Raw genomic sequence first — 23,772 nt, forward strand, 5'->3', positions numbered from 1 at the left:
ATACATATTCCCTTCTTCGAGAAAACGCAGAGAAGTGAACCGTCTCATATGAATATGCTACCAGTCATAAGTTTCAATACGGAGCTGCAAGTACTTAAGAATTATCAATTACTCTACAATTATGCAGCGGCGTCATCATCCAAGCTATAGCTGGAATAGGGAAGGGAACATAATATCCCATAAGTCTTATTAGAACACGCTGGAAATAGTGACGTAAAAAAAAAAATCGCCAACGGCACGTGGTGTTCCCAAGCGGTCACCCATCCAAGTACTGACCACGCCCAATGTTGCTTGACTTCGGTGATCGGACGAGAACCGGTATTTTCAACATGGTATGGCCGTTGCCGATGAAACTGCGTAATCTGTAGGCACTTGAGGACGATGGGATTGGGGTGCACTCGATAAAACCTGCACTCGCTCACACACACACGTAAACTGCCTGCTTAGACTCTGTACCTAAATTACCAAGCTCGTTGGATGTCATTGGGATAGATGATAAATCTATCTATCAACGGCAGTTTGGTTACGTTTCAACGTCACACACTGCTGGATTGACACGGGATTAATAAAACAGCTAGTCGGCATTCTAAGTTAAGCCACAGGTGGATTGTTGTTCAACAGCGGAGCCTCCTTTCAACCACATGGTTGTGGAACTGTAGTCGGATTTTCGACATCATTTTCATGCCATACTACGGAACTTCACACAAACTTCAATTCACTTCTTGCACCGGCGGCTACTACGAATGGACTGAAGCTCGCTACTGACTAGGGGGGGGGGGGACATTTGTCTCTTGATGGATTACGTGACAGATATATAAAGTATCAGTCGTATGTTATGAACCCGAGTTTCAATAAAGATAGATTACCCGTATGTCCACAGATTCTCAGTAGTGGCCTGCGGAAGGATTATGACCGCGGTCGACAAGTTACCTTCTAAGTTGTTTTCCCTCAACAATTAATGCTGCCAAGTGAGTAGGAATGACACCGCGCTCTCATATAAGTCGTACGAAACTATTAAGGAAACGAATTTGCCTCGTGGATCCAAGTCTCCCATGGACTGCCTATAATGTATTATCTATCCTAGAAGTGTTATCGGGGTGATTATTTAAATTTTCACTCGGTGGGAAACGCTGTTGTTCTTCATTCATCTACTCTGTTATGAATAACTTGTGGCCCTTAAAAGGGCCGGTTGCTGATTCCCTAGCAAGCACTCCCGCTTACTTGGAACTAGTGTATTTTGTGACGGCCTTGGTCCCTTCACTGACGGCGTGCTTGGCCAGCTCACCGGGTAGCAGGAGACGGACGGCTGTCTGGATCTCCCGACTGGTGATGGTCGACCGCTTGTTGTAATGCGCGAGCCGCGAAGCTTCCGCGGCGATGCGCTCGAAGATGTCGTTAACGAAGCTGTTCATGATGCTCATAGCCTTTGAACTGATTCCCGTGTCTGGGTGAACTTGTTTCAGAACCTTGTAGATGTAAATGGCGTAGCTCTCCTTCCTCTTGCGCTTCTTCTTCTTATCGCCCTTCGAAATATTCTTCTGGGCCTTGCCGGCCTTCTTGGCAGCCTTTCCGGAAGCTTTGGGGGGCATGGTGCTCGTCTGATGATGAGCCCGGAGGGAGAAAAATATTTAAGTCGCAGGGACAATGCCGTACTGCCTTCCCAGTGCGAGCCAATAGAAACAGCGCAAACGTTTGTGACTTTACGATTGGTCCGCTGTCGATTATTGACGTTGGCGTAAAAGTGAAGGTTACCGTCGGGCCCTGCATCGATCATCAGATCAGATCATCAATCATCAGATCAGATCAGATCAGGATCAAGAGGGAGCTGAATCTAGCAAGACACTCACTGGTAAAAGTCGCCAGCTTACAACCAACGAAGATGAACAGCGGGAGCCGGCCGCCGCCTTGTGTCGACAAGTCTCGGCCGGACGGAGGCCAGCCACCGGGGAAGCGGAAGACGGTGAAACCGACGGCCGCCGCAAAACCTGTCTCTCCGGAAGCAACATCACCACCACAACCATCATCATTTGGTAAGTCCAGCGCTTCACCAACCAAGACGATCGACGACTTACATACACTAAAGACCATGGCACCGATCACTGCTAATAGAGCAGTAGTGATCACAAACGCTGACCCCGACCTACTGGACGCAGTGACTCCACGGAAACCCACAACGACCTTGACTTTAAACAAAACCACGAGAGCCTACGTTTTTTCCTCCCGAGAAAACTTACGGCAGATGACTTTAATGCATCCACGACAATTCGGGAAGCACGCCCGATACCAAACTCCACCAACCGCCACTCTCCTCGGACCTTGGGAACTACCAGGCCACCCATCCCATCCCTCCTCCACCCCACCCCCCTCTCTATTGGACAGTGAATCTTCTTCTTCTTCTGAGGAAGAGGCAGAGGTTACTTCCATTCCACAAGAGGGGCCCTCAGAAGGGCCGGCTCCAAAACCTAGAGCAGAGAGGTCTCCTGTCCCTAAACCCACAGCAGAGAAGTCTCCCAACGGACCACCTCCCAGCTCTGAGGCGTCGTCTCACGAATCCTCAGAAGGGAAGCGGTCCAACAGGCGCAAACCAATCCCCACAAAAGTATCCGGTTCGACTCCGGCAAGCCCCACTTCTCCCACTCCTCCTAACACCGCACAAGTACCCAAGACAAGGACAGTACTGAAAATTCTGAACCACACAAAAAACGGCAACAACCCACTACACATAGAGCGACTAATGAAACAGTACCGACTCGACATTCAAACTCCACGACAGTTCTGGGCACACACTACCAAGACAACTACACTCACATTCGCCACGATTGACGACGCGGAGAAGTTCGCTAGGGCAATTCCCCTGTACAACTTCGGTCCGTCCGCAGAAATCAACATTACGCCTAGTGAATCAAGACAGAAACAGACCCGAAATAAAGAGATCAGTGTCGTCATGAAAAATGTCGACACGCTGATCTCTGAGGACGAACTAATGCAGATCCTGGCTGTAACACATCCAGGCATCACACGCATTAAGAGAATTATCTCCGCACAGACAGACAAACCCACCAACTTAGTTAGAATTTTCACAAATGACATCACCACAGCAGACAAATTACTAGAAGGAATTAAACTTGCAGGACGGTACTACAGAGTAGAGCCATCACACGAGACAATCTTCCACCGACCGTGCCTTAACTGTGCACAATACGGCCATACAAGGACAAACTGCGACAAGCCCAAGACTTGTTTTAAGTGCGGCAAAAATCCCGACCTGTGCAACCACAACCGCCTATCCCAGATTAGGTATTGCGCCACGTGCAACAGCGACACCCATTATACGGGCCAAGCTCGCTGTCCAAAATATCCAAGGACTAATCTCATAACCTCCACCGATCCCACGCACGTCCCCATAGACACCCACAAACCAATACCGAAACCTATACCCAAACCATCACAGTCCGTTTTCTACCCAACACTTCCCAAACCCGAATTGTCTTATGCGGATGCAGCTAAGACAACGACAACCAAGACAAACACTACAGACGATCCACAGACAGAAAAAACAACTACGGAACAGCTGGTCGAGGGGGTTCTACGTTCTGCTATGCAGAAAATAGAATCCTACATTGACCGGCAACTAAACAGACTACAGGACGAAATAGTGACATTCACTATTTCTTTACTCACTACTGACACAAACCCTACGAAACGACACACGACACTTGCCACAGCCAACCAGGCAGCCAGACGGCTTCTACGGAAACGAGTAGCCCACCACTTTGTTGGTAATAGGTTACGAGTTTCCCTAGCGCCACTACAAAAACGTGACTAGGACAGAACTGACCAGAGCACTGGACTCTCCACCTCTCATTAACATCTGCGAGGCATGGTGCTCACTTCACTTCATTCATTTCATTCACAATTTAACTGATAGCGTATACATGTTCATAAAATCATTCACAGGGGAAATACACTACTGTTAGATGAGAGGGCAAACGGCTTATAGCTGGGTACCTCGATCTAAAGTTAGCGAATTGCTTGTCGAGGAACCAATGGAGGCATGGGATGCTTACCCTGCCTGCCATTTTAAACATCATTCATTCTTTCTTCGTCCCCATTCATTCGTTTCGTTCGTTTTCGGGCCCTGCATCATTTTGGGCGAGGCGTCGTTCTTGTAGTTAAACAGCTGCAAGTAGGAGTAGCATCATGTCGGGTCGTGGAAAGGGAGGCAAGGTGAAGGGAAAGTCAAAGTCTCGATCCAGCCGTGCTGGGTTGCAGTTCCCGGTAGGCCGTATCCACCGTCTTTTGCGTAAGGGCAATTACGCAGAGCGAGTTGGTGCCGGTGCGCCAGTCTACCTGGCCGCGGTGATGGAGTACCTGGCGGCCGAAGTTCTCGAGTTGGCTGGCAACGCAGCTCGTGACAACAAGAAGACTAGGATCATTCCTCGTCACTTACAGCTCGCCATTCGCAACGACGAGGAGCTGAACAAACTCCTGTCCGGCGTCACCATCGCCCAGGGTGGTGTGTTGCCCAACATCCAGGCGGTTCTCCTCCCGAAGAAAACCGAGAAGAAGGCTTAAGCCCCTTCTCCGTAAAACGGCCCTTTTAAGGGCCCCACTAACCTCACAAAAGTCAGAAATAGCCAGTATTGTTAATCCTCTCTCACGGCTTCGTAATGTAATTTCATTACGCGTGTCAACTTTCTCTCTCTCTCTATACCGGTGGGCTGATTTAATATCATCATTCTGTAATTTTGTGCTCTGAACGATGTCGTTGTCCCAGGTTCGCACTGAAGTACTTGAAACCGTTGTACATTTACTAGGCTATTGTGTGATAACACATTATACTGATGCATATAGAAAGGTTTCATTATTATTATATAATTTAACACAATACGAGTTAAATTAGATGATGATGCCAAGGTACATAGTTGGCTTCGAAATTTATGTAATATATTTCTATCATATTAGAGTAATGGAGATTATCGTGAAAATAATCACAAGTCCCCTTCTTTGGTGCCCATCGTGGTTTTAGACATATACGTTTGAATATACTAGTTTACTTTACTACATACTACGAATGAAACTAATTTTGAATAAGAAATCGATAACTGGTGAACAACTTACGGCGTTATAATAGAGTTCCTAATGCGTTTGTTTGTTGGTGCACATATTGGCCGCACGCGCAGGAACCCCAATACTGAGATGATGACATGACCTTCTCGTAGGAATCGAAGGCTTTGACAATTTGCGTTCGAATTTCCCCTCTCTCTGTCGTTTCGTTCGAACCGAAATGACGCAAGCTATACGTGGAAGTTGTCTGACAGGACGAAGTCCTGTGTTCTGACATGCGATGTGTACCTCTTCTCCCCAGTGTTTACCACACTGGATTCCTATGACCTAAAAGTTGGCATTGCAAAAACGTGGTGATGTGATGTTCAGTATGTGTCAATCCCCTCGGTTCCTTGTTACGGTCTGGTGAGCATTGCCTACCTGCGTTGTCATATTACCCACCAATTCTTCGGACAGTGATTATTGACTTACAGAAGTTTACAGTAACAGGTAACATAATCCGAGGAGCAAGGCTTCACAGAGGAATCCGGTCTTTCCACTTGATATACCAAGCGTTGGGGTCAGACCCATTTGAAAAACGGAGAGGCATTTCTTACAACGTCTTTTGCTGATACTGAAGTGCCCCTACGAAATAAGTTCTGTTTTCCGCACTGGCCTGTTGAGCTAGTGGTCACACAGTAAAGGTGAATTAAATTAATCTCGACAACTACTGCCCTTTTTAGACGGATTTTATGGCCCTGAAAAGGGCCGTTTTGCCGACGGATTCGGCAGCAGACGTGTGTAGGCAGTCTAACCGCCGAACCCGTAGAGAGTCCTCCCCTGCCTCTTCAAGGCGTATACCACGTCCATGGCCGTGACTGTCTTCCGCTTCGCGTGCTCGGTGTATGTTACAGCGTCACGGATTACGTTCTCCAGAAAGACCTTGAGAACACCTCTCGTCTCCTCGTAGATGAGGCCGGAGATACGCTTTACGCCTCCACGTCGGGCGAGACGACGAATGGCCGGCTTCGTGATGCCCTGAATATTATCTCGGAGAACCTTCCTGTGGCGCTTCGCTCCACCTTTGCCAAGACCCTTGCCTCCCTTGCCGCGTCCAGTCATGTTGCTCGTGTGACGAAGGTTAAAAGTGATCTCGACGGCGGGTCATTTTTTGGTTTATATACTAAAACCCGCGGACCAATCACATTACGGAAGGGGCGTGGCTTCTCAACGGGCGAAGACATAAATACCCCTCTTGGGGGCAGCGGGCGCGACTGTATTGCGTCAACTTGGGTTGCGAGGACGAAGGAGTAAGCGATGGCACGTACGAAGCAAACTGCGCGTAAGTCCACGGGAGGCAAGGCTCCACGAAAGCAGCTGGCAACGAAGGCCGCTAGGAAGAGCGCACCGGCTACTGGAGGCGTGAAGAAACCCCATCGATACCGACCTGGTACAGTTGCTCTTCGCGAGATCCGTCGTTACCAGAAGAGCACCGAGCTCCTCATCCGCAAGCTGCCTTTCCAGCGCTTGGTGCGTGAAATCGCTCAGGATTTCAAAACCGACCTCCGTTTCCAGAGCTCAGCCGTAATGGCCTTGCAGGAGGCAAGCGAGGCATACCTCGTCGGTCTCTTCGAGGATACCAACCTTTGCGCCATCCACGCCAAGCGCGTGACCATTATGCCCAAGGATATTCAGCTGGCTAGGCGCATCCGCGGCGAGAGGGCTTGAATTAACAAAGGTACTCCTGCCCGCAAAAAGGCCCTTTTCAGGGCCACTAGTTATTTCTCGGAAGAGCCGGTTGTACCGTACTCCAGGTCTCGTTCCTACTACCCTCAGTTCAAGGTCACCTCAATAATATAAATGGTTTCTCCCTTTCCATTCCTCACCGTATCAGCATTTTCCCACAGCCTGTTTGACAAATATCGCAATGTATCCTATAGGTTAATAAACAATTTTTTAATAGAACGATGGATAACAAAGTTTCTTAGGAAAATTAAAAAAAAATTTCACAGTTCTATAATATTGCACATTATATATATTTACCAAATTAAGGGTTAACGCCGCCGGGACGAGTGATCCTCCGTCCGACCGATCACAAGCGCCAAGGCTCAAAGTGGTCCAGAAAGCAAATCTAGCTGGACTAAAAATGTGACATATTTCCATGAAACTTCGCACTATAGTCACTACTGTATAAGAGGAGAAACTACCCCTTTATAGACGATGCGTTTTGACAAAAATTAGTGACTTGTCTCATATATAATATATTGTTTTAATGAAACTTTACACAGTACTTACATGTAGCTCGTTTATACTATATTGGATACAAAATGTGATTATGATTGTATAAGAGTAGCTACTTGTCTCCTATCTAACATTTTTTACTTTCACGAAACTATAACTGTGACTCATTATTTTCGATAGTACAGACGTGGTCTGCTTAGGAAAGGACAAGCGGAAGACTGTGACCTTTGTGACCTCGGGTGGGTATTACGATAACATTTATAACCGTCACCCTGATAAGCATCCGAGCAGCTTATTTCACAAAAGGAGTTTGAATACAAACAATTCCTTCAATCTACTACGATTATTACAATAACTGATTTCATTAATCTCCTCTCTTCTTTAGCAAAATATAAATTACCTTCAATTGGTCGATTCAGCAAACTTGTTCATAAAACTTATCGCTATTGCGTCACGTTTCGCAATTTTTCTAAAGTAAAAACAAAAACACGAACAAACGCCTACTCCTTTAACCTCATCGCTCTCTTATCTCTAGAATCCCGGGGGGTAGAGAACCTGAATTCTCTGTGGTGTGAAACAAAGCAACCCGCAGGAGCAATGACACGTTCAATTGTCCTAATAATAGAAAAAAAATTACACGTCATTTAGTGTATTCAGAACATTTTTACAGGACCGTGTAGGATATTCACTCTCCTGTCGAATAGTTTCGGCGGCTGGTAGGCGATACGCATTAATTAAAATAATACTTGCGTACCTTGTTCAGGACAGTGACTGTGCTACTTTCTTTCTTTCTTTCTTTCTTTCTTTCTTTCTTTCTTTCTTTCTTTCTTTCTTTCCTTTATTTGTAGCTTATTGATGACACCAGATGCCATAACGGAAATGCCGTGATGGTATGTTTGTTTAATATTCAAAATCAAGTGACAGACGCTATTTGACTTTGCGGTGGAGGGGATAGGGACCTGATCTCGGATGTTCCGAGAGATGCCGGCGCACAGTTGTCCAGAACGCAAAACTATGTAAGAAAATCAACTTCATCATAACCGAAGTTTAAGTAATATCTAGGCTTAAACAAAAGCTAGGCATTGTGCACAACAACATACAAAACATCAATATCAGTAAGAGGTGGGACAAAACATGAGTTTTTTTTTTTTTTTTTTTTTTTTTTTTTTTTTTTTTTTTTTTTTTTTTTTAAGTCACGCTCTTCAGTTGATTTTTGTTCGTGGGGTCAGTGGCTGTTTTATATTGTTAAACCTTCCCTTATGGAGGTCATAGGACAAGATGTGTACTTTCATTTAATACGCGAAAAGCAATCTATAATACGTTAGCATTCATTTAATTGGCACGTTTACTGAGATTTGTGCAACTAGTTTTTTTTTTTTTTTTTTTTTTTTACGACATATTTAACAGGCTGTGCATTACAAGTAAACCTGAGTTAACTTTCAATTCTTCTACCCACACATTAATCAAATATTAAACTCTATACGGCTTAAAATTTAGCTGCTACATCCTGCAAACTTAGATGTTATATTCATCTCTTGGTGGCGCTTTACGAATTCGACAGCAGCCACTTTTCAGAGTCTGGATGAAGGAGCTTAATTTCTCCAAGAAAAATTCAACACTTCTTGAACATATAATGAACAACTAAATTATGGAGTATATCCATGAATCTAGCATTTTGTTACCAACTGCGAAAAATATGGCAGGCTAGTCATCTTTTAGGAGCATAATTTCTATTAAAACATTAAAAATTATCAGAAACACTAATTTTTCCCTAATTCCCTAATTACACGAGCATAATTCGTTTTTGCATAGATGCGTATAAAATTTCATGGAAATATGTTACATAGGGGAGAAATTATTAACTCTGTATAAATGTAGCCTCTAAACACAAGAAGTAGATTCCCATATAAAAACCATTATCTGAATTTATGCTACCTGTAACTATACTGTGTGAAATATAATGTAAATATTTCAGTTAAGATAGAAATTATTAATTTAGTCTATAAAGCACTTCCGATACAACTCTTCACACAATAATAATAATAATAATAATAATAATAATAATAATAATAATAATTATAGTAATAGTAATAATAATAATAAGAAGAAGAAGAAGAAGAAGAAGAAGAAGAAGAATACACACTCGCCCGAATACAGAAATGTGAAGGGTCAGCAGGACAGAGTATTTGAGAATCATATCATATCATATCATAATATATATTCCTTACATTCATGTTAACAACCCTTAAATGTGCAAAACTTCATATCTCACACTAGTTTATTAAAAAAGGTCGGACTGTAAAGAAAACAACTATCGCAATTTTCATATTTTAAGATTCCCTGCAGTTTATACAATTTCATTTATACCACTTAGGATGTATTCATTAAGGATATGCTAATTTTTAATGAAACACACACACACACACACACACACACACACACATCTATTATACTAAACATAAACCCACAAGAGAAAACAATACTTGTATTAACTGTAAACATTTTTCTTCCTTTCTTTATTTTTAGCAGAATCCTCCATTTCACCCTTTATCTCACTAGATGCGCTTCCCGCAGACATTCTTCATTATATGTTTCACACACCACTTCGTAACACTTGCAGCGGTTGACTTTTGTTTTCTTGTCTTTTTCTCTAGGGTATATTGTACATAGTGCTCGGTATCGGTGCTCGTTCACGTGATATTTTACCTTTGTTTTTCTTGCTAACTCCTGCCAATTTTTCTGATATTTCCCGTAGTTGATTGGTCAAGTACTGCGGATTGATTCCCGGTTATAACAAACACACCTACACTACATTCCAATGATTTCTGACTCGTTACTGCACATTTTAGAAACACTGTACGGAAGCACACGCAGTCTCTCGTAAATCAACAGGTTACAACAGAGACTTACACTTGCAAACGCGTGGGGATTTCAGAAAATTTCTTACTATTTCAGTACCTTTAACTGTACAACAGATTTTGTTTTCTCGAAAAAGAAAGGTCAACGTTACTATTGACAAAAGACAGAAACGTACGATTACAATACCTTTATTTTAAACAATCTTAGAGGTGGTCTGGGAATTCCTAAACTCACCACGCGACTACTTAACCCTAGACAGGTAATCATCACTGTACTCATGTTAAAGGTAAGCATTCGTAATTTTTACTACTCACATTTTAATTAACTGAAATCAACTCAATATCACACATTTAACAACTTTTACACTTTTCGTAGCCATTAGTGTTCATTTAATTTTAAGTTTGTCATAAAGTCTTTACGTTCATGTTATTGTCCTATTTACAATTAGTGCAAACAACAGCGCGATGTTCTCTGCAGAACCCCTTTTTGCAAAGTCCACAAAATGTTGTCATCATTCTCCTCTTCTTTGCAGGACATTTATAGCAAACAGTACGTTCACCATCTGGCTGCATTACCTGGCATTGTTGTTGCACAGCAATGTTCAGATGTTCTTCAATTGTTGCCCGCAGAGATCGGTGTAAAGTAGGACGTGCAAAGCGGTGCTGCATCCACGGTTTTGTCAGCTCTTCACACAATTGGAAAATGAATTGTTTTCTTGATATTGTTTTCTGAGTTCTTCTAACTATAAATTATCCATGAATTTATACTTGCAATATTTAGCATGTTGTAAAATATTGCTAGTGGCCAGCGCCTCGTCTTTCTATTGCAGGAAAGATTGTGGCACATTTGACATAGTGTATCTACACCACCTTTAGTCCCATTGTAAATAATAATAATAATAATAATAATAATAATAATAATAAAGGCTTTACATATAACGTGTTGCTTACTGTTGTCATTGCAGTCCACGTCGGTGGGGGTGGGGGGGTTTCTTTCTCCTCCTCCTTCCTCTAAAAAGAGCAGTTACCAGGGTCTAAGGAAGTGAATGCCCTTTTCTTTCTGGGCTCATCCCTACATTTGTCTTAGCTCCTTAGGGAAAACCACGGAAAACCCTCAGGCTTGCGAATAGACTGAATGAATGAGAGGAGAAACTTTAAAGGTACGTGAAAACACGTCCATGCAAGGGAGTTGGGACTGTGAAAAATTGAATATGTGAAATCCAAGACTGTATTTGCCAGGCGAGCAAAGATGAAGAAGAAGAAAGGCTTACGTATGACGTGTGGCTTACTGTTGTCATTGCAGTCCGCGTCGGCCAGCGGTGGGAGGGGGGGGGGGTCAATATACCTGCACATATCAGTTCAAATTATAAAAACCTCTTAATGCTACTGCGGTACTATTCCATTGCCGAACACAATATGAAGAAATTAGCAGATCCCTGAACTGAACTCTTATTACTCTGAAATTACCGCGCAGTACAATTATAGCTATGACGCATTGCAAGCGTTAGTCACCATATCGATTTGCTAAGCAAATTTAATCCCTTTAGAGCATGTCCCCCCCCCCTCCTCCTCCATATCAGCCAACAACATACTGGATGAAGAAGACTCCTGCAAAAGGGACGAATTAAGATTTAATTTTATTTTAATGATAGACTAACATTGCAAAGTTCCAAAATAATTTTTTGCATTCCTTCATTACACTAGTCGTACAAAATTGCGGTCGTATCTCGTACTATCTATACTAATAATAAATCTGTAGCCGAAATTTTTCTGGTAAGTTTCGATTTTCCAAAAGTAATTGGTCCTAACATATATAATTAACCACCCTGAAACCGAAAATCGCATTTTTGAAATTTTTGTTTGTATGTCTGTCTGTATGTTTGTTACCTTTTCACGCGATAATGGCTGAACCGATTTATATGAAAACTGGAATATAAATTAAGTTTGTTGTAACTTAGATTTTAGGCTATATGGCATTCGAAATACATTATTTAAAAGGGGAGTTATAAGGGGGCCTGAATTAAATAAATCGAAATATCTCGCTTATTATTGATATTTGAGAAAAAATGTTACATAACAGATGTTCCTTTAAAAATGATTTCCGTTAAGTTTTATTTTTTTACAACATTTTGATAGGACTGATATTTAATGAGATAAATGAGTTTTAAAATTAAAATAACGCTATCTAAGACGGTGCAATGAATTAAGAACAAATGACTTCGTCTATAAGGGGCCTTGGACAACAACAATCGAAACAGGGGCCTTGGACATCAACAAACAATCGAAAGCTATTAAACATAGCCTACAGGGAATGTTTCTGTGTTTGTATGAAGTAATATCACAAGCTCGTAAATTAACTGATTTGTATAATTAGTTATTATTTCACCATTGGAAACTGTAGTTTCTCTAGATGGACATAATGCTATAATGTTATTACAGTAACGTCTGAGTAAATCGAGGACAGGTAAGATTAAAATAGCTTCTTATGCACAGAAAATTTGATAGGCTATTTTGTACATTCGTTTTCTGTATTTCTTAAAATAATATTTATGTACACGCATTTTAATCTCAGAGAATTAACGAACAACGAGAGTGTATTGATTTAGTATGCAGTAATAGTACTTTAGCTTGGCAATCCATTATTTTAATAATTCATATTTTAACTATGCTCAATTGAATCGTGTTAAAATACATAAAATATATATGCAATAAATGCAGTGCTAAAAAAAAATTGGGTAATATGCGAAGCAGATTATCTTGCGCTGTTGTAAAAGTTGTTCCCTGGATCAGACGTCCTATTTTAATTATGTAATTACTTTATATTTATTTCTAACAGGTGGAGCGGAGCGAACGGGTACGGCTAGCTAACAATAAGTGAGAACTTACAATACAACAACAACAACAACAACAGCTGATAATCTGAAAGGGAACATAGTAATTTGGGGTGAATTAAAATGCAGCTTCCATTCGTTTAAAATTTCTTTAAATTTTAACTAAATATTAATGTAGATATTACCTCTAAAGGTAAATGGGGGCATGTTTCACAACGCTAACAAATTACAAATTAACAATATACAATTAACAACGGAAATATTACATATGCTTGTTAACTGTGTTTCACAATGCAATCTTATTCACTTGTATGTTTTAACGAACTTTACAAAATCGGCGAAACAAACTTACAAATACGCATAATTGGTTGAACAAAATCGCCAACGACAGTTTACAAAAATCACTAAGGATCAGAGGTAAAGTAGCTGTAATTTTAGAACTATCGATGGACATGTTTATATTTTTTTATATATATTTTATTTAGATTTTGCTACATCGGCGACAACGGAGTTTCGCGGCATGCAATTGGTCGAGCATACCAATGCATTAATTAGCCTACGACTTAACTGACGAAAGTTAGCGCGAAATTCATTCAAATAATTGATAAATAATGGATTTGACCCACGTAGTTATATGCAGTTGATAGAGCAGCTAACATGTCCATCCATTAAAATCAACTTCGCTCTCTGCTGGTCCATCAGTATATTTTATTGTTTCATCCATAACCTCGCCAACATTAGGGAACCCAGCAGGAGGAGCATAAAAATCCTTTGCCCGAGTAAGCACATTCGGTGATCAATAACCCGCCTCGAGTTTTTTCAATCTTGTAACAACATCAACTACCATGTGTGAACTTTTGCACACTGTAATCTTATAAATTCCGTTCTTATCTGCTAACGCAGGGAACTGAGAGCTACTATGCAACCAATGCAGTTCTCGCTTTGAGGTTAGGGCACCACTTTTCCCTTTCAGATGTTGCATGTGATGTCCCATATCTTGTAGGAGAGATTACAGCGAAATGGGATTCGGAACGACTTCAGAATACTGCGTAAGTAATGCCGACATTGCATTATTAAGTGATTGGTTTTCGGTGCAAAGTTTTTCTTCTTTAAGTGCGAGTATTTATTAAATACGTTCCTCGTATATAAGAACTAACGCGGTATTCTGAAGTATAGCGCGGGATTCATTCGAAACCTTTCATTAATATTCGTACAATGATACGAACGTGGCCGGAAAATTCTACGTTAGGCCTAAATGCAAAATCTTCGTCTGAGTCGCTAGAACTACTCAATAACATCACAACTGCTTCAGTGTAATTCTTAATGGTACCCTGTTACTATAAAATTGATTTTATACATATGTGTTTATTTTTTTCATTCACAATTAGAAGCTATTTCAACAGGGCTACTGTAGAAAATGTGCTAACTTCACTAGTAAAGTTTAGTTTACACGTTTGTAAAATTACTCCTTCGTTGTGAAACAAACATATCACTTGTAAAGAGCGCAAAATTTCATTCGTAAAGATTTGATTTCCTTTGTACAGTCCACCTTTACAAACAAAGATTGTGAAACAGAAGTTTACAAACAGAGTTCACAATTTCCAAAGATTGTAAACTTTGTGAAACACCCCACTGGTGAATCAGCACGCCGAGCTCGATCGAAATACAACCAGTTACTATTATTTCCCTATCGTTTTTTGACATTTGATTCCGCGTCCTACCCCTTTCATTCGTTACTAACCAACAACGCCAATAGCAGAAGGTAACGCAAAAACAGTCACCGGTTCCCCGATGCATGGCTTTCTCTCTCAATGTCAACTGAGAGTTAAAAATATTCATTATAATATGCACTTTCCACTCACTCCTCAGAATGTCTTCTTTATTTTTATTTATTTATTTATTTATTTATTTTTAAAGATATGTGAGCTACGTACTGTATGTCTGATGTTTTGCCATCGTACATTCAAATATTTATATTCACTGTACAGTACAGCGAACTGTTTATACTTACTGTACATGCTATAACTACTTCTCCCAACTCCGCTATTGCTATATTTCCTAAACTAAACGCTGATATTGAAATAACGCCTGGTCTGATAATGCAGTCTGTTTAAATTTCTACCGACCAAGTTCTGCCCTTCATCATGGGAAAACAACGAGCTTCTTTAAAGGATACAACTACTAGGACAGAGATATTTTCATTATGGAATTTGTACTACCCACTGAAATGTAGTAACTAATGGGATTTTAATTAGCCATATATGTACAGTATATTACATTCTTTACCTAAAATGTCTCTAACTTCTAGGGAGAGCGCGAGGTACGTTCACAATCCCCTGAATACATATTCCCTTCTTCGAGAAAACGCAGAGAAGTGAACCGTCTCATATGAATATGCTACCAGTCATAAGTTTCAATACGGAGCTGCAAGTACTTAAGAATTATCAATTACTCTACAATTATGCAGCGGCGTCATCATCCAAGCTATAGCTGGAATAGGGAAGGGAACATAATATCCCATAAGTCTTATTAGAACACGCTGGAAATAGTGACGTAAAAAAAAAAATCGCCAACGGCACGTGGTGTTCCCAAGCGGTCACCCATCCAAGTACTGACCACGCCCAATGTTGCTTGACTTCGGTGATCGGACGAGAACCGGTATTTTCAACATGGTATGGCCGTTGCCGATGAAACTGCGTAATCTGTAGGCACTTGAGGACGATGGGATTGGGGTGCACTCGATAAAACCTGCACTCGCTCACACACACACGTAAACTGCCTGCTTAGACTCTGTACCTAAATTACCAAGCTCGTTGGATGTCATTGGGATAGATGATAAATCTATCTATCAACGGCAGTTTGGTTACGTTTCAACGTCACACACTGCTGGATTGACACGGGATTAATAAAACAGCTAGTCGGCATTCTAAGTTAAGCCACAGGTGGATTGTTGTTCAACAGCGGAGCCTCCTTTCAACCACATGGTTGTGGAACTGTAGTCGGATTTTCGACATCATTTTCATGCCATACTACGGAACTTCACACAAACTTCAATTCACTTCTTGCACCGGCGGCTACTACGAATGGACTGAAGCTCGCTACTGACTAGGGGGGGGGGGGACATTTGTCTCTTGATGGATTACGTGACAGATATATAAAGTATCAGTCGTATGTTATGAACCCGAGTTTCAATAAAGATAGATTACCCGTATGTCCACAGATTCTCAGTAGTGGCCTGCGGAAGGATTATGACCGCGGTCGACAAGTTACCTTCTAAGTTGTTTTCCCTCAACAATTAATGCTGCCAAGTGAGTAGGAATGACACCGCGCTCTCATATAAGTCGTACGAAACTATTAAGGAAACGAATTTGCCTCGTGGATCCAAGTCTCCCATGGACTGCCTATAATGTATTATCTATCCTAGAAGTGTTATCGGGGTGATTATTTAAATTTTCACTCGGTGGGAAACGCTGTTGTTCTTCATTCATCTACTCTGTTATGAATAACTTGTGGCCCTTAAAAGGGCCGGTTGCTGATTCCCTAGCAAGCACTCCCGCTTACTTGGAACTAGTGTATTTTGTGACGGCCTTGGTCCCTTCACTGACGGCGTGCTTGGCCAGCTCACCGGGTAGCAGGAGACGGACGGCTGTCTGGATCTCCCGACTGGTGATGGTCGACCGCTTGTTGTAATGCGCGAGCCGCGAAGCTTCCGCGGCGATGCGCTCGAAGATGTCGTTAACGAAGCTGTTCATGATGCTCATAGCCTTTGAACTGATTCCCGTGTCTGGGTGAACTTGTTTCAGAACCTTGTAGATGTAAATGGCGTAGCTCTCCTTCCTCTTGCGCTTCTTCTTCTTATCGCCCTTCGAAATATTCTTCTGGGCCTTGCCGGCCTTCTTGGCAGCCTTTCCGGAAGCTTTGGGGGGCATGGTGCTCGTCTGATGATGAGCCCGGAGGGAGAAAAATATTTAAGTCGCAGGGACAATGCCGTACTGCCTTCCCAGTGCGAGCCAATAGAAACAGCGCAAACGTTTGTGACTTTACGATTGGTCCGCTGTCGATTATTGACGTTGGCGTAAAAGTGAAGGTTACCGTCGGGCCCTGCATCGATCATCAGATCAGATCATCAATCATCAGATCAGATCAGATCAGGATCAAGAGGGAGCTGAATCTAGCAAGACACTCACTGGTAAAAGTCGCCAGCTTACAACCAACGAAGATGAACAGCGGGAGCCGGCCGCCGCCTTGTGTCGACAAGTCTCGGCCGGACGGAGGCCAGCCACCGGGGAAGCGGAAGACGGTGAAACCGACGGCCGCCGCAAAACCTGTCTCTCCGGAAGCAACATCACCACCACAACCATCATCATTTGGTAAGTCCAGCGCTTCACCAACCAAGACGATCGACGACTTACATACACTAAAGACCATGGCACCGATCACTGCTAATAGAGCAGTAGTGATCACAAACGCTGACCCCGACCTACTGGACGCAGTGACTCCACGGAAACCCACAACGACCTTGACTTTAAACAAAACCACGAGAGCCTACGTTTTTTCCTCCCGAGAAAACTTACGGCAGATGACTTTAATGCATCCACGACAATTCGGGAAGCACGCCCGATACCAAACTCCACCAACCGCCACTCTCCTCGGACCTTGGGAACTACCAGGCCACCCATCCCATCCCTCCTCCACCCCACCCCCCTCTCTATTGGACAGTGAATCTTCTTCTTCTTCTGAGGAAGAGGCAGAGGTTACTTCCATTCCACAAGAGGGGCCCTCAGAAGGGCCGGCTCCAAAACCTAGAGCAGAGAGGTCTCCTGTCCCTAAACCCACAGCAGAGAAGTCTCCCAACGGACCACCTCCCAGCTCTGAGGCGTCGTCTCACGAATCCTCAGAAGGGAAGCGGTCCAACAGGCGCAAACCAATCCCCACAAAAGTATCCGGTTCGACTCCGGCAAGCCCCACTTCTCCCACTCCTCCTAACACCGCACAAGTACCCAAGACAAGGACAGTACTGAAAATTCTGAACCACACAAAAAACGGCAACAACCCACTACACATAGAGCGACTAATGAAACAGTACCGACTCGACATTCAAACTCCACGACAGTTCTGGGCACACACTACCAAGACAACTACACTCACATTCGCCACGATTGACGACGCGGAGAAGTTCGCTAGGGCAATTCCCCTGTACAACTTCGGTCCGTCCGCAGAAATCAACATTACGCCTAGTGAATCAAGACAGAAACAGACCCGAAATAAAGAGATCAGTGTCGTCATGAAAAATGTCGACACGCTGATCTCTGAGGACGAACTAATGCAGATCCTGGCTGTAACACATCCAGGCATCACACGCATTAAGAGAATTATCTCTGCACAGACAGACAAACCCACCAACTTAGTTAGAATTTTCACAAATGACATCACCACAGCAGACAAATTACTAGAAGGAATTAAACTTGCAGGACGGTACTACAGAGTAGAGCCATCACACGAGACAATCTTCCACCGACCGTGCCTTAACTGTGCACAATACGGCCATACAAGGACAAACTGCGACAAGCCCAAGACTTGTTTTAAGTGCGGCAAAAATCCCGACCTGTGCAACCACAACCGCCTATCCCAGATTAGGTATTGCGCCACGTGCAACAGCGACACCCATTATACGGGCCAAGCTCGCTGTCCAAAATATCCAAGGACTAATCTCATAACCTCCACCGATCCCACGCACGTCCCCATAGACACCCACAAACCAATACCGAAACCTATACCCAAACCATCACAGTCCGTTTTCTACCCAACACTTCCCAAACCCGAATTGTCTTATGCGGATGCAGCTAAGACAACGACAACCAAGACAAACACTACAGACGATCCACAGACAGAAAAAACAACTACGGAACAGCTGGTCGAGGGGGTTCTACGTTCTGCTATGCAGAAAATAGAATCCTACATTGACCGGCAACTAAACAGACTACAGGACGAAATAGTGACATTCACTATTTCTTTACTCACTACTGACACAAACCCTACGAAACGACACACGACACTTGCCACAGCCAACCAGGCAGCCAGACGGCTTCTACGGAAACGAGTAGCCCACCACTTTGTTGGTAATAGGTTACGAGTTTCCCTAGCGCCACTACAAAAACGTGACTAGGACAGAACTGACCAGAGCACTGGACTCTCCACCTCTCATTAACATCTGCGAGGCATGGTGCTCACTTCACTTCATTCATTTCATTCACAATTTAACTGATAGCGTATACATGTTCATAAAATCATTCACAGGGGAAATACACTACTGTTAGATGAGAGGGCAAACGGCTTATAGCTGGGTACCTCGATCTAAAGTTAGCGAATTGCTTGTCGAGGAACCAATGGAGGCATGGGATGCTTACCCTGCCTGCCATTTTAAACATCATTCATTCTTTCTTCGTCCCCATTCATTCGTTTCGTTCGTTTTCGGGCCCTGCATCATTTTGGGCGAGGCGTCGTTCTTGTAGTTAAACAGCTGCAAGTAGGAGTAGCATCATGTCGGGTCGTGGAAAGGGAGGCAAGGTGAAGGGAAAGTCAAAGTCTCGATCCAGCCGTGCTGGGTTGCAGTTCCCGGTAGGCCGTATCCACCGTCTTTTGCGTAAGGGCAATTACGCAGAGCGAGTTGGTGCCGGTGCGCCAGTCTACCTGGCCGCGGTGATGGAGTACCTGGCGGCCGAAGTTCTCGAGTTGGCTGGCAACGCAGCTCGTGACAACAAGAAGACTAGGATCATTCCTCGTCACTTACAGCTCGCCATTCGCAACGACGAGGAGCTGAACAAACTCCTGTCCGGCGTCACCATCGCCCAGGGTGGTGTGTTGCCCAACATCCAGGCGGTTCTCCTCCCGAAGAAAACCGAGAAGAAGGCTTAAGCCCCTTCTCCGTAAAACGGCCCTTTTAAGGGCCCCACTAACCTCACAAAAGTCAGAAATAGCCAGTATTGTTAATCCTCTCTCACGGCTTCGTAATGTAATTTCATTACGCGTGTCAACTTTCTCTCTCTCTCTATACCGGTGGGCTGATTTAATATCATCATTCTGTAATTTTGTGCTCTGAACGATGTCGTTGTCCCAGGTTCGCACTGAAGTACTTGAAACCGTTGTACATTTACTAGGCTATTGTGTGATAACACATTATACTGATGCATATAGAAAGGTTTCATTATTATTATATAATTTAACACAATACGAGTTAAATTAGATGATGATGCCAAGGTACATAGTTGGCTTCGAAATTTATGTAATATATTTCTATCATATTAGAGTAATGGAGATTATCGTGAAAATAATCACAAGTCCCCTTCTTTGGTGCCCATCGTGGTTTTAGACATATACGTTTGAATATACTAGTTTACTTTACTACATACTACGAATGAAACTAATTTTGAATAAGAAATCGATAACTGGTGAACAACTTACGGCGTTATAATAGAGTTCCTAATGCGTTTGTTTGTTGGTGCACATATTGGCCGCACGCGCAGGAACCCCAATACTGAGATGATGACATGACCTTCTCGTAGGAATCGAAGGCTTTGACAATTTGCGTTCGAATTTCCCCTCTCTCTGTCGTTTCGTTCGAACCGAAATGACGCAAGCTATACGTGGAAGTTGTCTGACAGGACGAAGTCCTGTGTTCTGACATGCGATGTGTACCTCTTCTCCCCAGTGTTTACCACACTGGATTCCTATGACCTAAAAGTTGGCATTGCAAAAACGTGGTGATGTGATGTTCAGTATGTGTCAATCCCCTCGGTTCCTTGTTACGGTCTGGTGAGCATTGCCTACCTGCGTTGTCATATTACCCACCAATTCTTCGGACAGTGATTATTGACTTACAGAAGTTTACAGTAACAGGTAACATAATCCGAGGAGCAAGGCTTCACAGAGGAATCCGGTCTTTCCACTTGATATACCAAGCGTTGGGGTCAGACCCATTTGAAAAACGGAGAGGCATTTCTTACAACGTCTTTTGCTGATACTGAAGTGCCCCTACGAAATAAGTTCTGTTTTCCGCACTGGCCTGTTGAGCTAGTGGTCACACAGTAAAGGTGAATTAAATTAATCTCGACAACTACTGCCCTTTTTAGACGGATTTTATGGCCCTGAAAAGGGCCGTTTTGCCGACGGATTCGGCAGCAGACGTGTGTAGGCAGTCTAACCGCCGAACCCGTAGAGAGTCCTCCCCTGCCTCTTCAAGGCGTATACCACGTCCATGGCCGTGACTGTCTTCCGCTTCGCGTGCTCGGTGTATGTTACAGCGTCACGGATTACGTTCTCCAGAAAGACCTTGAGAACACCTCTCGTCTCCTCGTAGATGAGGCCGGAGATACGCTTTACGCCTCCACGTCGGGCGAGACGACGAATGGCCGGCTTCGTGATGCCCTGAATATTATCTCGGAGAACCTTCCTGTGGCGCTTCGCTCCACCTTTGCCAAGACCCTTGCCTCCCTTGCCGCGTCCAGTCATGTTGCTCGTGTGACGAAGGTTAAAAGTGATCTCGACGGCGGGTCATTTTTTGGTTTATATACTAAAACCCGCGGACCAATCACATTACGGAAGGGGCGTGGCTTCTCAACGGGCGAAGACATAAATACCCCTCTTGGGGGCAGCGGGCGCGACTGTATTGCGTCAACTTGGGTTGCGAGGACGAAGGAGTAAGCGATGGCACGTACGAAGCAAACTGCGCGTAAGTCCACGGGAGGCAAGGCTCCACGAAAGCAGCTGGCAACGAAGGCCGCTAGGAAGAGCGCACCGGCTACTGGAGGCGTGAAGAAACCCCATCGATACCGACCTGGTACAGTTGCTCTTCGCGAGATCCGTCGTTACCAGAAGAGCACCGAGCTCCTCATCCGCAAGCTGCCTTTCCAGCGCTTGGTGCGTGAAATCGCTCAGGATTTCAAAACCGACCTCCGTTTCCAGAGCTCAGCCGTAATGGCCTTGCAGGAGGCAAGCGAGGCATACCTCGTCGGTCTCTTCGAGGATACCAACCTTTGCGCCATCCACGCCAAGCGCGTGACCATTATGCCCAAGGATATTCAGCTGGCTAGGCGCATCCGCGGCGAGAGGGCTTGAATTAACAAAGGTACTCCTGCCCGCAAAAAGGCCCTTTTCAGGGCCACTAGTTATTTCTCGGAAGAGCCGGTTGTACCGTACTCCAGGTCTCGTTCCTACTACCCTCAGTTCAAGGTCACCTCAATAATATAAATGGTTTCTCCCTTTCCATTCCTCACCGTATCAGCATTTTCCCACAGCCTGTTTGACAAATATCGCAATGTATCCTATAGGTTAATAAACAATTTTTTAATAGAACGATGGATAACAAAGTTTCTTAGGAAAATTAAAAAAAAATTTCACAGTTCTATAATATTGCACATTATATATATTTACCAAATTAAGGGTTAACGCCGCCGGGACGAGTGATCCTCCGTCCGACCGATCACAAGCGCCAAGGCTCAAAGTGGTCCAGAAAGCAAATCTAGCTGGACTAAAAATGTGACATATTTCCATGAAACTTCGCACTATAGTCACTACTGTATAAGAGGAGAAACTACCCCTTTATAGACGATGCGTTTTGACAAAAATTAGTGACTTGTCTCATATATAATATATTGTTTTAATGAAACTTTACACAGTACTTACATGTAGCTCGTTTATACTATATTGGATACAAAATGTGATTATGATTGTATAAGAGTAGCTACTTGTCTCCTATCTAACATTTTTTACTTTCACGAAACTATAACTGTGACTCATTATTTTCGATAGTACAGACGTGGTCTGCTTAGGAAAGGACAAGCGGAAGACTGTGACCTTTGTGACCTCGGGTGGGTATTACGATAACATTTATAACCGTCACCCTGATAAGCATCCGAGCAGCTTATTTCACAAAAGGAGTTTGAATACAAACAATTCCTTCAATCTACTACGATTATTACAATAACTGATTTCATTAATCTCCTCTCTTCTTTAGCAAAATATAAATTACCTTCAATTGGTCGATTCAGCAAACTTGTTCATAAAACTTATCGCTATTGCGTCACGTTTCGCAATTTTTCTAAAGTAAAAACAAAAACACGAACAAACGCCTACTCCTTTAACCTCATCGCTCTCTTATCTCTAGAATCCCGGGGGGTAGAGAACCTGAATTCTCTGTGGTGTGAAACAAAGCAACCCGCAGGAGCAATGACACGTTCAATTGTCCTAATAATAGAAAAAAAATTACACGTCATTTAGTGTATTCAGAACATTTTTACAGGACCGTGTAGGATATTCACTCTCCTGTCGAATAGTTTCGGCGGCTGGTAGGCGATACGCATTAATTAAAATAATACTTGCGTACCTTGTTCAGGACAGTGACTGTGCTACTTTCTTTCTTTCTTTCTTTCTTTCTTTCTTTCTTTCTTTCTTTCTTTCTTTCTTTCCTTTATTTGTAGCTTATTGATGACACCAGATGCCATAACGGAAATGCCGTGATGGTATGTTTGTTTAATATTCAAAATCAAGTGACAGACGCTATTTGACTTTGCGGTGGAGGGGATAGGGACCTGATCTCGGATGTTCCGAGAGATGCCGGCGCACAGTTGTCCAGAACGCAAAACTATGTAAGAAAATCAACTTCATCATAACCGAAGTTTAAGTAATATCTAGGCTTAAACAAAAAAGCTAGGCATTGTGCACAACAACATACAAAACATCAATATCAGTAAGAGGTGGGACAAAACATGAGTTTTTTTTTTTTTTTTTTTTTTTTTTTT

The 23,772-nt window shown here is 43.1% G+C and overlaps 2 non-coding genes across 2 annotated transcripts; both read right to left on the minus strand.

Moving 5' to 3' along the window:
- Window positions 1-227: 227 nt before the first annotated feature.
- LOC138694160 (5S ribosomal RNA) lies at window positions 228-346 on the minus strand. The gene has a single exon (XR_011330830.1). It is a non-coding gene; the product is annotated as a 5S ribosomal RNA (ribosomal RNA).
- A 15,197-nt stretch (window positions 347-15,543) lies between these two features.
- LOC138694161 (5S ribosomal RNA) lies at window positions 15,544-15,662 on the minus strand. Its single transcript, XR_011330831.1, has one exon. It is a non-coding gene; the product is annotated as a 5S ribosomal RNA (ribosomal RNA).
- Between the last annotated feature and the right edge of the window lie 8,110 nt (window positions 15,663-23,772).

Source organism: Periplaneta americana, unplaced genomic scaffold, assembly GCF_040183065.1.
Source record: "Periplaneta americana isolate PAMFEO1 unplaced genomic scaffold, P.americana_PAMFEO1_priV1 scaffold_69, whole genome shotgun sequence".
NCBI classification, from domain to species: domain Eukaryota; kingdom Metazoa; phylum Arthropoda; class Insecta; order Blattodea; family Blattidae; genus Periplaneta; species Periplaneta americana.